We start from the raw sequence: 13,492 nt of genomic DNA on the forward strand, positions 1-13,492 counted from the left end.
ATCAACCATTGCCTCAGCAATCAGCATCTGCTAAAGAGCATGGGCGCCACTGACCTCTGCAGCCATGCAAACAAAACACACAGGATGGGCCCTGGCGTTGGGTCACAACTGGGCGCGAGCCTCCATTCACTCGGTAGATAGCAGGCGCAGAGCACGGGATGGGCAGGGCAGACAGTGGCCTGGCAGGAGGGGTATCTGAGCAGAGGATCCCTTTCTCTCTCTCTGCCCCCAACTCCTTTATTTGTTTTCAAACATTTGCTGAATCTTTTAAGTTGTGTGTGGAAGGGTTTATGTATAATCTCCATCCATCTTGCCTTTGGACAGGTCTTCAAATAACACACAAGCCAAGTGAAAACAGGTTTGCAAAGCAGGTCCAGGTGTGCGTGGGTCCCTGAGCACCTCCCAGTGACCCCACAGTCAGCCTTCTCTGACACTGCCCCTCAGTTCGTTTCCCTCCTTCCTGTCCTTTCCTCCATTATCTTGTTGTGCCAATGAACCAAGGAGCCAGTGGAGCCTAGTCAACCATGTCTTCCCTGAGGTCCCCTCCCCAGGGCTGTGTCTTGTCTTCCAGCCTGACTGCCCCTTGGCAGGCCTTCCACCAGGCCTGGGCAGTGAGGACAGCCCCTTCTGCCCCGCCTTCCCTGCACGCCTTGTTGAGAGCCAGGGGTGTCAGTGGGCCCTGGCCATGAGGCCTTGTCCTCTCACGTCGTCAGTCCCGAGCTCTCACAATAGAGAGCCAGCCAGCACCTCAGCTTCGGAGCAGTCATTTGACCCCAGAAAGAAGAGCATCAGTTAAGCCATGGCTGCTAAATTATTTCTCTCTGACAGCCTGCTAACCACCCAGCTGGATGATGGAGGGTGCTGAGCAGCACGAGGGCTGCAGGCCATCCATCACACCAAGGCCGTGCTGTCCTGAGGGCTCCCTGCCTGGTCTCCTCGCCCCTGTCCCCAGGGCTGGCTGAGGCCCACCAGGTCAGGGGCTCTGGACCAGGCACCACCAGTGGCCTTCTTAAATTGCACATCTGGATTCAGGCACCCATCTCTTAAAAAGACTCCAAGGTTCCTTATAATGCTCTGCTTTCCTCTCTGCCCCAGGCCTTGTGCATACGGCACATTTCACACTCACACAGATGCCTGGTCCCCTTGGCACCAGGCCTCAGAGCACTAAATCCCCAAAGACATAACCCTTCACATCCTAGGTGTGCCATCAGCACCTGTTCTGGAAGAGCAGACAGGCAAACTCTGCCCCAGCCAGGGTGCCCAGAGCCCCCATCCATGCTCCTGGGAAAGGCAGGTCCCCCCACCACTGAGTATGGGGACCCTGCTGAGTCCTTGGGGAGGGTGGCCACAGCACCCAATGCCAGAGCACCACAGTCTCTGAAATGTGGGTACCAACATCAGCACTGAATGTTCTCTGCCCAAAGTCCCGGTGGCCACCTGCACAGAGCAATCTTAGGTGTGTGACATAACAAGCCAAGAGTCTAGTTCTAAAACACACATCAGGTCACTTCTGCAGAGGCCAACCAAGAGGCGGTATCTATTCAATGCTCTTAACTAAAGGCTTGGTCTTGTATGAAGGAAGCTTCAGAACCTCTCCAGTGGAGCTTAAAAGAACAGTGTGTAGGGTCATGGGGAGCAGGTTAAAATACTGTGTGGGTCCTGCTCCAGAGTCCTGCTCCAGAAATCCAGTTGGTGCTGGGTGAGGACTGTGACCTGTGTTCTGATTTGCATGAGGTGGCTCTGCTCTTTGTCTCAGCCTAGAGAGCAGTTCCACAGCAGGACCACAGCCCAGCTGGATGTCTACGCAGCTGCCAGGCATTCTGGGTAAGCACCATGTCCCCAGGGCCGTGGTTACAGACCAGCTGAGGACGTATCCCCAGTGACCGCTACCATGCATGCGTCACTCAAACACCAACTGTGCTGAAAGGGCAGAGTCTCTACTCCATACCAGCATCTTCTTCCAACAGGAAAGGTAGAGTGGAAGAGACCTGTTTCCAGCCCTGACTTTGAAAGATTAAGTTCTGAAGAATAATGTTCTCAATAAAAATTAAAATCACAGGTGTCATTTTCACCCTTTACTATACCTACAGTGTTCCTCAGAATCAGGCTAGTTTCATTCCTTCAGTTTCAGGGAATTGGACATCAGGTCTCTTAACCAAAATGCTGAGACCAAGACTTTTTTAAATTCTTTGAAACATAGCACAGACCTAATGAGGAGAGTCTACAGGCAGCTCCTAGGGATGAGGGTTACCAGCACAGACCAAGAGGTGCTGGGAGACCCAGCCCCTGGCATGCTCTCTTGGCCTGTGGTTGGCACATGCTCTGGTGTGGGACTCCTCTAGGGTAACAAGATACTTGAAGGCACTAACGAGGCCACGTCAGAATATGCAGACAGTCCTGACTTAACAATGGTTTGATTTGCGATTTTTTTATTTTACAACGGTGTGAAAGTGATACGCATTGAGTAGAAACTGCACGTGGATTTTGAGTTTTTCCTGGCTAGATATGTGATCTGATTCCCTTTTGTGATGCTGGGCAGGGCAGCAAGGCAGCTTCCAGTCAGCCCTGAAATCACAAGGGTCAACAGGCAATACACTGACCACCATTCTGCACCGAGACAACCATTCTGTTTTCACTTCAGCACAGTATTCAACGCATTACATGACAGTCAACACTTGATTTTCAAATAGGCTTTGTGTTAGGTGACTTTGCCCAAATGTAAACTCATGTGAGTGTTCTGAGCACAGTTTAGGTAGCTAGGCTAGTCTATGATGTGCAGAAGGTTACACATGTACTAAGTGTGCTATAACGTACAGTATTTTCTACACGGATGGTTTATTGAGATTTGATGCCTCACCTCACGTGCAGAGGAAGACCCATAATTCTCATCACGTGGAAGCATCATTGTAGCACATGCCAAAACCGCAGCACCTCCATCTCCCTTTGGTCCTCACTTCCCACCCACAGTGTGAAATGACATGAATTCATAAAAGCATTACATTCACCCAAGAGGGCATGTCTGCCAACATTTCCTTCCCATGGAAGCTGGCTGAGAAGAGAACACCGCGCCAGGTGCCGCCAGCGGAAAGGGGGATGCTGGAGCACCCTGCAGAGGGCGTGCTATTGCGGCCCTCGTTTGAAGCAAGCACATCTGCTGACTTTTTTGCATCTTTCACTCGGTTATCCACTTTATCATGTTTTTTGTTTTGTTCTCTTAACTTTTCATCCCAGGCTGCAGTGGTTATTAACAGTGTCTCACAGATGTAAGTCAAAGTGATCAGAGCACTTCCATCCCTTGAAGTAGTAAGAAAGGAAACCTTCAAACCCATGGAAATTAGCACTTCACCCAGCCTTTCCGAGGTTCTCAGGGGAACTGACGCCCCCAGCCTTGGTCCTGGCATTTGCCACAGCCCAGAGAGCGGCTGGCCCGCTTCCTGCTCTGCTCCCTGTTTATGCAGGCAGCACAAGGAGGGGATATCCATGGGAATACGGCATAATGGAAATGAAGAATTTTTTTAAAGTCTCAGCATTTTGTAGTAAATTCGGATCAGAGCTCCCGTACACGATCCCATTTCATGGAATCTGCCCACAGAATTAGCTGCAGAATTAGACCACGGGGACTGACTTACTGCTTTCTCAACAGCTGCACCACGGGACACTAATGGGATGTTTGCGCAAAGGCACTATCCTCCCAAATACCAAGGTGACCCCCAGCTGCCTCTGGCCATCTCACACTACTTCTAATCTATCTTACTCAACAGAGGCAGTGTCCTAACTATTGTAACCCAAAACTTAATTAATATTGTGGAAAATTAGCAATATAAGGGTCCTCAGATTTTAAATAGGCTTAAAGTAAACACAAATAGCTATGGAAATCACATTCACTCAGCTTTGAAAGGGCTGAACCCTAACGAAGGTACTGGTTTACCCCAGGGCACTGTGAAACAGCAGCAAATGCCAACGCGTCCTCCTTACTTAGCTCTGGGGGTACCTGTCACTCTTCCCAGACACAGGAAGGGACAGCCAGTGCTGACTGCAGTGAGCCACATGTCCAGCCAAGGGCAATTCCAGAACCACATCTGGGCAGACACCTAGGGGTCTGCAGACTACAAGCAGTAAGGAGCAGCTCTGGACTCCTCTGGAGCCTTTGCATAGGTGCAGAAATACTCCGTGTTGTCGTGAAATGCAAGAGTGCTTTTCCGTGTTCGTGCGGGCTCCGTCTGAGCAAGAGCCCCTACACAAGACCCTTTTAGTCATCAACTGATCATACTGTCATTTCATCTGCAGGCATGATTCACTCTCTCACCCCCAACTCCAGATTCCGGGAAAGGAAGGGATAAGGGTCAGGCAGAAATGATGGCCATGTCTGTGTCAAATTCCATTATTTGAGATTTGGTCCATCTGGAGATGCATCAGGAAGTCACGGTCTAGAGCAGTGTTGTGAAAATGGGCTCACGATGGGCAGAGGGCAGGTCTGTGACTGGCTGCTATCTTACAGCCAGTGTCCTTACAGCTTGTGTCCTTCTCAGAGCACCCAAGTCCCAGTATGCCAATGTCCTGTGGCCTCCAGACACCATGGGTGCCATGATGCCCTCCACCAAGAACCAGCTATGCAAGCCCATTGCTGTGAGGATGTCCAGCAGGTGACCGGTGGTAAAGCGGAGTGGGCCTTGAGAGAGTACTGAAGGGTCCTCTGTCCATTGCTGCCACCAACTCCTTTACTCATCTGTGCTAACATTTGCTGCCCAGTGTCACTTGCATAAAACTATACAGGGAAAAAGTATGAGGTTTATCTGGCCACAATGACCTCAGTATGTAACATGGGGAAAGAGTCACATAGAAACTAGTCCCTGCCCAACAATTCTAAGGGAGAGAGGGAGGAAATTCTCTCGATTGGTGGAAGTGGCTTGTCTGAAGTCAATTTCCCCTGCTCAGGAGCTATGGAAGGTCATTTTGTTGGTATGTTGTTTGGGAAGGGCTGGGGGAAGAAAGAGGAGGGAAAGCACATGGCTGTTTTATCCAGAACCACGGTGGTGCCTTCCTAGGAGCAGACCACATAAGAGTCCCCCCAAAATAGACACAGTCAAGCCCTGACTCTCCCTGGCTGACCCCCTGGCTCAGGTGGATGCCCTGGGCAGATGCTGCAAACACCTCGTTCAGGCTGAGATTCCTGTGCTCAGGTCCCTGCTCAGCATAAATCTGGGTGAAGCTGCTATTTTCCACCAATATGCCCAGCACTAATCAGAACTGCAGCTCTGGATCTACACCTCCAGCAGTCAGGGTCCTCAGGGTGCTCTGTCCTCCAGGACGCCTGCCTGCCTCACTCTGGCCTATAACCACTCTACCCAGGCTGAAGCCAAAATTATTCAAGTGGCCTCCTTCTCTCAACAGCTCCACTCCACCTGGGTTTTGTGACCACACACACTCTTGTGGTTCACTAGGAGAGAAAGGCGGCCTTTTACAGAAAGAAGACACCCCTGTATGTCCTGGTGACCCTGAACCTCCCCAGACCTTCTGCATTTCCTTGTGCTCACAGAAGAGGCACTGATGGCCAGAAGCCCAGTGACGGGTCACTGCACTGTCATTACACATGAAAAATCTGAAAATCCCTCTTCAGGGAGAGTGTTGAAGCCTTTGCAGATGCTTAACAATATGTGCATACATTTATACAATGTGTATGCAATGTTCAAAGGACAGACAACTGCACTTTAAATATCCTCTCACAGATGTGCTACAATGTACAACATACACTGACCCAACAGTCACTGCCATCTCACTTCCTACTAAAACAAGTTTTAAAACAAGTTTGGTGCAATTTAAGTAAGAGTTAAATATATCTTTAAGACTATTTGTTCCCAATAATGTGTTTGGCATTTTCAAAAATCGTTTATAGGACTGTTGATCAATTAAGCAGTCTGTCAGCCAAGCTTCCTGCATGCCTCATTATTCCACACCGCAATTAGCAGTGGTGACAATGACCTGGTGGTGGCACCAGGCAGTTGCTCCATGTCATGTATTGTCCTCACCATGGTATGTATAACAGCACATTGGGTGGCATGAGCCTGTGCAGGCTGTGTTGTTTGTGTCCTCCTTGTACAGACAACAGCACTGAGGGCCCAGGAGAGTCCACTCCCTCGCCCAAAGTCTGGCCGGTGAGTGGTGCAGCTGTGAGGAGGACCCCAGAAAGGGCAGAGACCCTCCCCAGAATGAGAAGGAGCCATCAGGCACCAGCCCGCCTCCCCTGTGAGCCCCAGCACACTCAGTCAAAGGCGGCGGTGTGAGAGCTCAGTGGCAGTGATACAAGGGTGCACATTGTTCATTCCTTGTGGGCACGTAAGCGGGAGGGACCCCAGGTGGGGCTCGGCCACAGAGCGAAAGGGACTCCCAGGGTGAAGGACCCACCCCCACCCCCCAGCCCACTGTGGTGTGAGGCTGTAGCTGGCCAGGTGCTCAGGGCCCAGCAGGGAGATACCTGTTGGTGGGATGCCAGGAGCTCACCCTGAGAAACTCACAGAAGACCACCCTGGCGGCCAGAGAGCCTGCGCCCCGCTGTGGGACGCACTGTTGCAGTGGAAAGGACAGGACAGTGGAAGGAGACAGCCCGTGGGAGTGCACCAGCTGTACATGAGCCAGAGGAGGCCCAGAGGAGCCTCCAGGGAGTGCAGCGGCCTCTGTGAAGAGGAGCTGGGGCAGACGGGAGGGAGTGAGGTGCTTCGGCTTTTGTATCCCTCTGCTGCCCAACAACGCTGGGAGGAGCCCAGCTGTGGCCACGCCCGTGCTGTCTGCTCAGGCAGGCACCCTCCCTGCTTCTGTCTATACCAAATTCACTCTCCCGCAGCCCCAGGGCTCATGCACGGGCAGAGACGCCAGGATGGAGGGGGAGCCCCACTGCCCTGCAGGCTTCCCGGGGTGTTGCCTGTAGCCCATCCAACAGCATCCAGTGACAGTGCTGCAGAGTGCAGGCTGGGCTTGAGTGGGCGCCCGGAGCCAGGACTGCAGTCCCATCCAGCCTGCTCCCCTTATGACCAACTCCTTCCTCACGTGGCCGTGTTTTTTTGTAAACTGCAGTGTCTGCCCCAGTTCTCCAGGACACTGTGCTCACAATGAGGTGGACAGAGCCTCTTGCCTGGGAACAGACAAGCTCATTTTCCTAAGTGCCCACCCACCCCTTCCCCTCATCCCTCAACTGTGCCTGTCTGAGCTCAACCATGCATGGAAAGTGGAAGAGTAATTTGTAACAGGAGCACCATAATTAAACATTTTAAAATGCATTTTTCTTAATTCATGTACTCAATGGAATTGGGAGTTCACTCAAGTACTCAAAATTATAAGCCTACAGAACAAAAATACTGTATGAACACCAGGTGTGAGAGACTTTTTATGACAGGGCATTTTCCCTCTGGTGGTGATAGTAATAAACACAGTGAAAGCTGTCTTCTGCTACCCTGCGATGTCCCCATGTCTTACCATGTTCCCTTTGTTACAGTGTCAGGAAAGGAAAAGTACTCAGTGAAATGACTCCCAGGTCACATGGTTTTGGGTGGAGGTTTATTCAGTTACCTAAGCTGAGAAATTGGGGTGACTGTGCTTCCATAAAACACACATGTTGGCCTGTAGCATCTGTGGAACACTCTTTTGGGTTTCAGTGCCAACAGATGGGTTTGAAGTGCTAAAGGCATAGAGATGTGAGGCAGCAGCCTCCTACCCAGCCATAAACTCGTGTCCCCCATGGGAAACACACCACCCACTACCAGCTATCTTCCCAGCACAGGAAGGCAGCTCCCATGGGGTGTCCAAGTGACTGGCCACTGGAGGCTGTCAGATTAGGGTCTCCATGCTGGGAACAACCCCAGGCTGGGAACAAGTGCCCCTCAGGATAGCATGGCAGTAGCTACAGTGGCGGCCTGGCTCTGAGCCCTGATGCAAAGGACCTGGAAATGGAGTGTTGAACCAACCAAGGGTAGATTAATTCTGCCGAATCAGGAAGGAAAACTTTCACAGAGGGAGGTTTTGGCTTCCAGGTCTGGAAACCCCCTGCAGAAGAGGGGGGGCAGTCTAGGAAGGCTGAGGAAAGCATGTGTTGCAGCCAAAGGGCTGACCTTGCTGTGTGTGGTGGGGGGTGGCAGATGACAGGTGTCTCGAGGCTGTGCAGGCCCTGAGGGTTCATGCACAAAGGAGGAGAGCCACACGAGCAGCAGGTATTGGCTTGAGGCAATCAGAGGCATCCATGGGACACTGTGGGGCTTCCTGCTGTCCCCAGAGCCCACTGGGGTCGGCAGCCTTGAATTTAAGTCAGGTCCACCCTTTACAGCTGGTGCCTTGGGAAACTAGCTCAAAATCTCTGAGTTTCCCCATCTGTAGAAGGGGCCCTCCATGCCACACCTCCTGAGAAGTCCTATGTGAGCCCATGAAGACCCCCCTCACATCTGTCCTCCTCCTCTGGGAGCCTGGGGCCATGTACCAAAGGATGCATTCCAGGCCCTTGCAAGCCTCCAGGTCCCAGAGTTCCTCATGACTCCAGCTAAACCCTCTAAGTGCTGAACCATTTCTGCATCTCATGCTTGGTCTTTGATTTGTCCAGTAAATCAGATGACTGTAGAATTTAGAAGCACTAACCAGCCCTTATTTTATAGAAATGGCCACCAGATGCTACAGAAGTGAGAACTGCCCCAGGCCTCAAGCTAGCTTGGGCGGTGGGTCATGATGGGGGCCTGGAAGTGAGGTCTTCGAAGGTGGCTTCTGATGGCCTTGTGGTAAGGAAAGCCCTGAGCCAGCCTCGTGTCTTTTGTACAGCTATCATGTCTACCCATCCCAGAAGTATCTTTCTTAGTACTGCCAGTCTCCAGGTGGACCATGACTGCACCCTGGCTTTGGACGCCATGCAGACCGAGCACGTAACTTCTCTGTCCAGCCCAAGATATATAAAATAAAACAATACTCTGGCCCATGATGTAACACATCCAACTGAAATCTTTGTTTGCAAAAACTGAAAAACAATGTTTTAAATCACACACACCTTTTAAAGTTCTGATATTTCCTCCTCTATTGGAATGTATAGCTTTGTGGATTCCCTGAATTGGAGATCATTCCCTTTCATGAACACGGCCAAAACTCCTGTTATTGAGATAGAGTTTAAGAAAAGATAAAAGTAACCTAACTGAAAAGTCAGAATAATGGTGGGAGGAAGGGATTACTAATAGCAAAGACCTCTTTTCCAAACAACTTCTCACCCAGCTAGATGGGGAGCCAGGGAGACAGAGGTGGGAACGTCACTGCTTGCTGATGGGCAGCGTGGCTTCCCATGTGGAGCCTAGGCCAAGGCCTTTCCCAGGTGCCTGCCAGACCCCAGCTGGACAATGCAGGTGCCCTTCCACCAGCCCAGCCCAGGTCCTAGGGCAGCTGGCAGCACTGGTGTCTGCAGGGCTGACATCTCGGAAGACCGGCCACTAAGACCGGCCACTAAGAACAAATGAAGAAGGCTCCTTCCCTAGAGGGCGTCAGCTCTGACAGTGCAGCCCCACCACGAGGAGAAACCAGGAGCAGTCAGGCCTTGAACCACTTTAATGCCACGACATTTGATGTGCAGGACATAGAGTAAGGCAGTGTGGGGACAAGCAGAAGCCCTGAAGTCATGAGTTCCAGGCCTGGTCCTGCAGGGAACATTCGTATGACAGAACAAGTCCTGTGACCTTTCTGTGATGGGGGCAGATCGATAAGGGGTGACATCATAGGGCCATTTAATGGTTAAATGAGACATGCTGCCAAAGGGGAACATGCATGACATGGTAGACAGTGACTCTATAATTTCGCTCTAATGACTGTATTTGAGAGTGAGCAAGAGAGAAGGCACACAGTGAGCAGGGCCCGGTGGGCAGCCCCCAGGCTGTGTGGCATCCTTGGCAAATAGCACCTTCCTGATGGCTGGTGGTGTAGTTCTGGCTAAACTTGAGCTGAACTCCAGCTAACAGAAATGTGTAGGACCACCTTGACCAATAGGGTCGAGGATGTAAACCTCAGCAGGAACAACTAGAAGGTAAAAGGGTCACAGGGAAAATGATCGCGGAAGAGTGATATTCAGCCCGAGGGAAACAGTGCAGCAGGCCAAGTTCTTTCTGGTTCACGCTGACTGAATTCCAGATCAATGCGGTTCTCAACCCGTTTTGGGCCACAGAACACATGTGATGTGTTCCCTTTCTCCTTGGCCACTGACATCCCCGCTCTCCCAGGAAACCACACCAACACGCGTGACAGCAAAGGGATGCTTTAAGAGTAACTTCGGAACAGCCACAGTCCCTACAGAAAGCGGATCACTGCAAACCTTTGCATTTTATTAAGAACCTTCTTCCAGTCTGCACCTGATCTCGGGAACAAGTGCCTCCCCTGTGCAGGCAGGCACAAGGACAACCTCTGCAGGCAGCACTTGCTCAGTTGCCCAGTGCCAGAAGGGCACTCTCTTAATGGAAGTACCAACTTGGAAAATATTCAAAGTTTGGCACAAATCCACTATAACTGGGCTGATGGATATTTTTGCTTTGTTTAGTTTTGTCTGTTTTTAATCCCTTTTGAAATCAAAACAAAGGGAGGGAATGGCAAGCAGGTAAGAGAGGGAAGAGTAAATGTGTAGCCCAGGGCCCTGGAAGAACGTCCACACAGGCTGATGAACAAATGAAGAAGGCTGTGAGACACCCCCGTAGGAAAGGCAGCAGCACAGGGACCCAAAAGCATGTTGTCCATCTACTCCTCCAGTGGGGTCAGCAGAAGGTGCGGGTGGGCGCCCCACAGGCATGAAAGCCCCATCGCCACACAGCCAACCCTGGTGGATCTGGGGGGACCCCCATGGTCAGCCTTGAAGAGAGGCTGCTGTGGGCTGGCATCGGGGCTGCCAGGAAGAGAGGCTTCAGTGGACAAGGGCAGTCATGGGCGCCCCAACCCAGGCTCGAGAAGGACCTCCACGGGGAGATGAATGTGGAATCCTGCAGACACGGCTGGCGACTAGAATGTAGAGATGGGTGAGGATCCAAGTAGGCATCCGGAGGACAGGCAGGGGAGCCCCAAACCCTGTGGACAGGACCCATCACACCCCTTCAGAGCTGGAGGAAAGGAAGCAAACCCACTCTCTTACCTGGAGAGCCCCCCACAGAGGCAGGCAGCTGGCTCTCAGGAGGAGCCACTTACATGGTGGGCCATTCAAATTGAAAATTAACGTGATTTTAAAATTCTGCATCAGTCTAGATGATATCTAAGATGACTGGTTGGACCTGATTTTCTTGTTTTCAGTACTTCCCCAGTGTAGGGTTTTGGAGGGAGGTAGCAGGAAGGAGGTAGTGGCTAAAGCTGAACATTCCATTTGACAAGGATCTGAAGAACAGAAATTGGAAACGGATGAAGAAGGACAGAGTGAAGTTTATCTGCAATGCAGTTAACAGAGAGCCCAGCAGCCAACTAGAAGAGCCTGGGCTAGCTGGACTTCAGGCTGAGCGGCTGAGGTGGCGTCCCACCCAGCACTCATCAGCAGGCACGTCTGGGAGGGCCTGGGAGGGGTGCAGTAATCCCCAGCAGGCATGCACAGTCCAGCAGCCTGCCTAAACTCACAGTTCAAAGGACCCAAAGCACTCACCAAACCCTGGGAAATTCATAACCAGACACCTAGATCCCCTGTCACATGAAACAAGTCTACAAAGTGTCACTTTGGTGGACACGGCTGTGCCATTACAGTTGAAGTTAGAGCCTGCGTGTGAGTGGAAATCACTCTGGACATCTTGTCTTTCCCAATACTTGGCAATTTGGTGGAGTGTTGGAATTTAATTTGGAGACAAGGACATACACATAGTCCTACACCGCCTGCTCATAAACATGTTCTCTGTGGGTCTACTCTACATTTCTCTCTTAACTGACTTTGTAAAACTCAATCCTTGGTTTTATATATAAAACTCACAAACAAATCTTCAAATTAAAAAGAGAGGAAACTTCTCTTTAATTCTAAAATGGAACAGTCCCATAATGTCCTGTCTGCAGATTTCTGGGTGTCTGGAATCAGTCTCTGCTGACAGGCTCTTTGCTGTGGGAGGGAAGCCGGCAGAGAGCAAGGCCGCGCACACAGAATAAAGGCCACGGCCACGGAGCAGAGCCTGCGAGGGCTGGAGTGACGAGCTGCAACGCCCTGAAAGTCATTCCTCTGCACTGAGGACAATCATAGACCTTCACTGACATGGGGAGCCTTCGGTGGACTAAGAAAGTGTGATTTTTTTCTACAGAGAACTTTGCGGTCTTCGGCGGGCGAACAGGCTATAGGAAATGTCTTTTCCTCAAGGAACACCTCATAATTCATAAGCAGCTGGACCTAAATGGAGTTGCAAAGGTCATTCTTATTTTGTAACAAGAAGAAATTGCCAAAGATCCTGCAAATCCTTCTTTTTCCTTCCACAGGCATGTGGTGTTCATACGTCATAACACAGAATTATCTGTGTCACATCAAGGACATCCTTCAATGACTATTTTGGAGGGTCCCACAGTGTATTAGGAATCTCCAGGGGTAAAGAGATGTGCAAGAATCCAAGAGTGTCCAAATGCTTAGAACATTGATTAGGCACCCAGTATTTAAGACACCAAGGAAACAACGAACGGTACAAATGATAAATGTATCAAGAAGGTCACAGTGAGCATGAGAGACAGACACAAAATAACCACACAAGTTAACTGCCTTAATGGAAGTGCACTGCCTTCTGCAGGGTCAGGGCATTACCGCCAAATGAGTACCACTTTAAATGGGTTAGGGAATCCTGATTCACATGGTAAAGCAAAGAGTAACTCTGAAATGAATTGGCGCTGAATTTATGCATTCCGCAAACTTGAATGTTTGTGTACTGGAGTTTCTTAAAATGGGGAACACATTTAGAAATCACTGGATTTTACAACCAAATTATTTTTGAATAAGCACTAATTATGTTTACATTTGTTATGAAGATAGATGGAAACATGCTATGAATGGTCATATTAACCACAACAGCCAAATGTGGAGACCCATTTAGCACTATTCAAATCCAAATTCAGTGTTAAGGCATTTGGAAGGCAGTTTATTTGTGATGCAAACATATCTCTGACTTGTGTGCACTAAATAGATAAAACAAGCCACAAGCTGCTTGCACAAACAATGAGATAATCAGGCTGTGCAAATTCTGCTTGGGTGACTTTTGAAATCAGAGAAAAATTGTAGAGTATATCCTATTCAGGCAGTGACTTACTTATTCTTATTTAAGACATATCAAAATGCTCCTTAAGGTTTAGAAAAGCCATAAATGACTGCCAGGGTTTAGTCCAACTAGCCGACTAGCAAATGGGTTTCTATGCATCCATCCACCCATTCATTCACCCATTCCATCTGTCCATGCACCCATCAAACTGCCCACCCTTCTATCCATCCGTCCACCCACCCACCCACCCACCCCTCCATCCATCCATCCATCCATTCACTCACCCATCTGTCCATCCACCC

General features: G+C 50.3%; 1 protein-coding gene across 1 annotated transcript in view; it reads left to right on the forward strand.

Moving 5' to 3' along the window:
• The window catches only part of ADARB2 (adenosine deaminase RNA specific B2 (inactive)), a 351,327-nt gene that overhangs the window by 241,364 nt on the left and 96,471 nt on the right, over positions 1 to 13,492 (forward strand). The gene's annotated exons all lie outside the window — the stretch shown is intronic.

This window comes from Manis javanica, chromosome 2, assembly GCF_040802235.1.
Source record: "Manis javanica isolate MJ-LG chromosome 2, MJ_LKY, whole genome shotgun sequence".
Taxonomy (NCBI): Eukaryota; Metazoa; Chordata; class Mammalia; order Pholidota; family Manidae; genus Manis; species Manis javanica.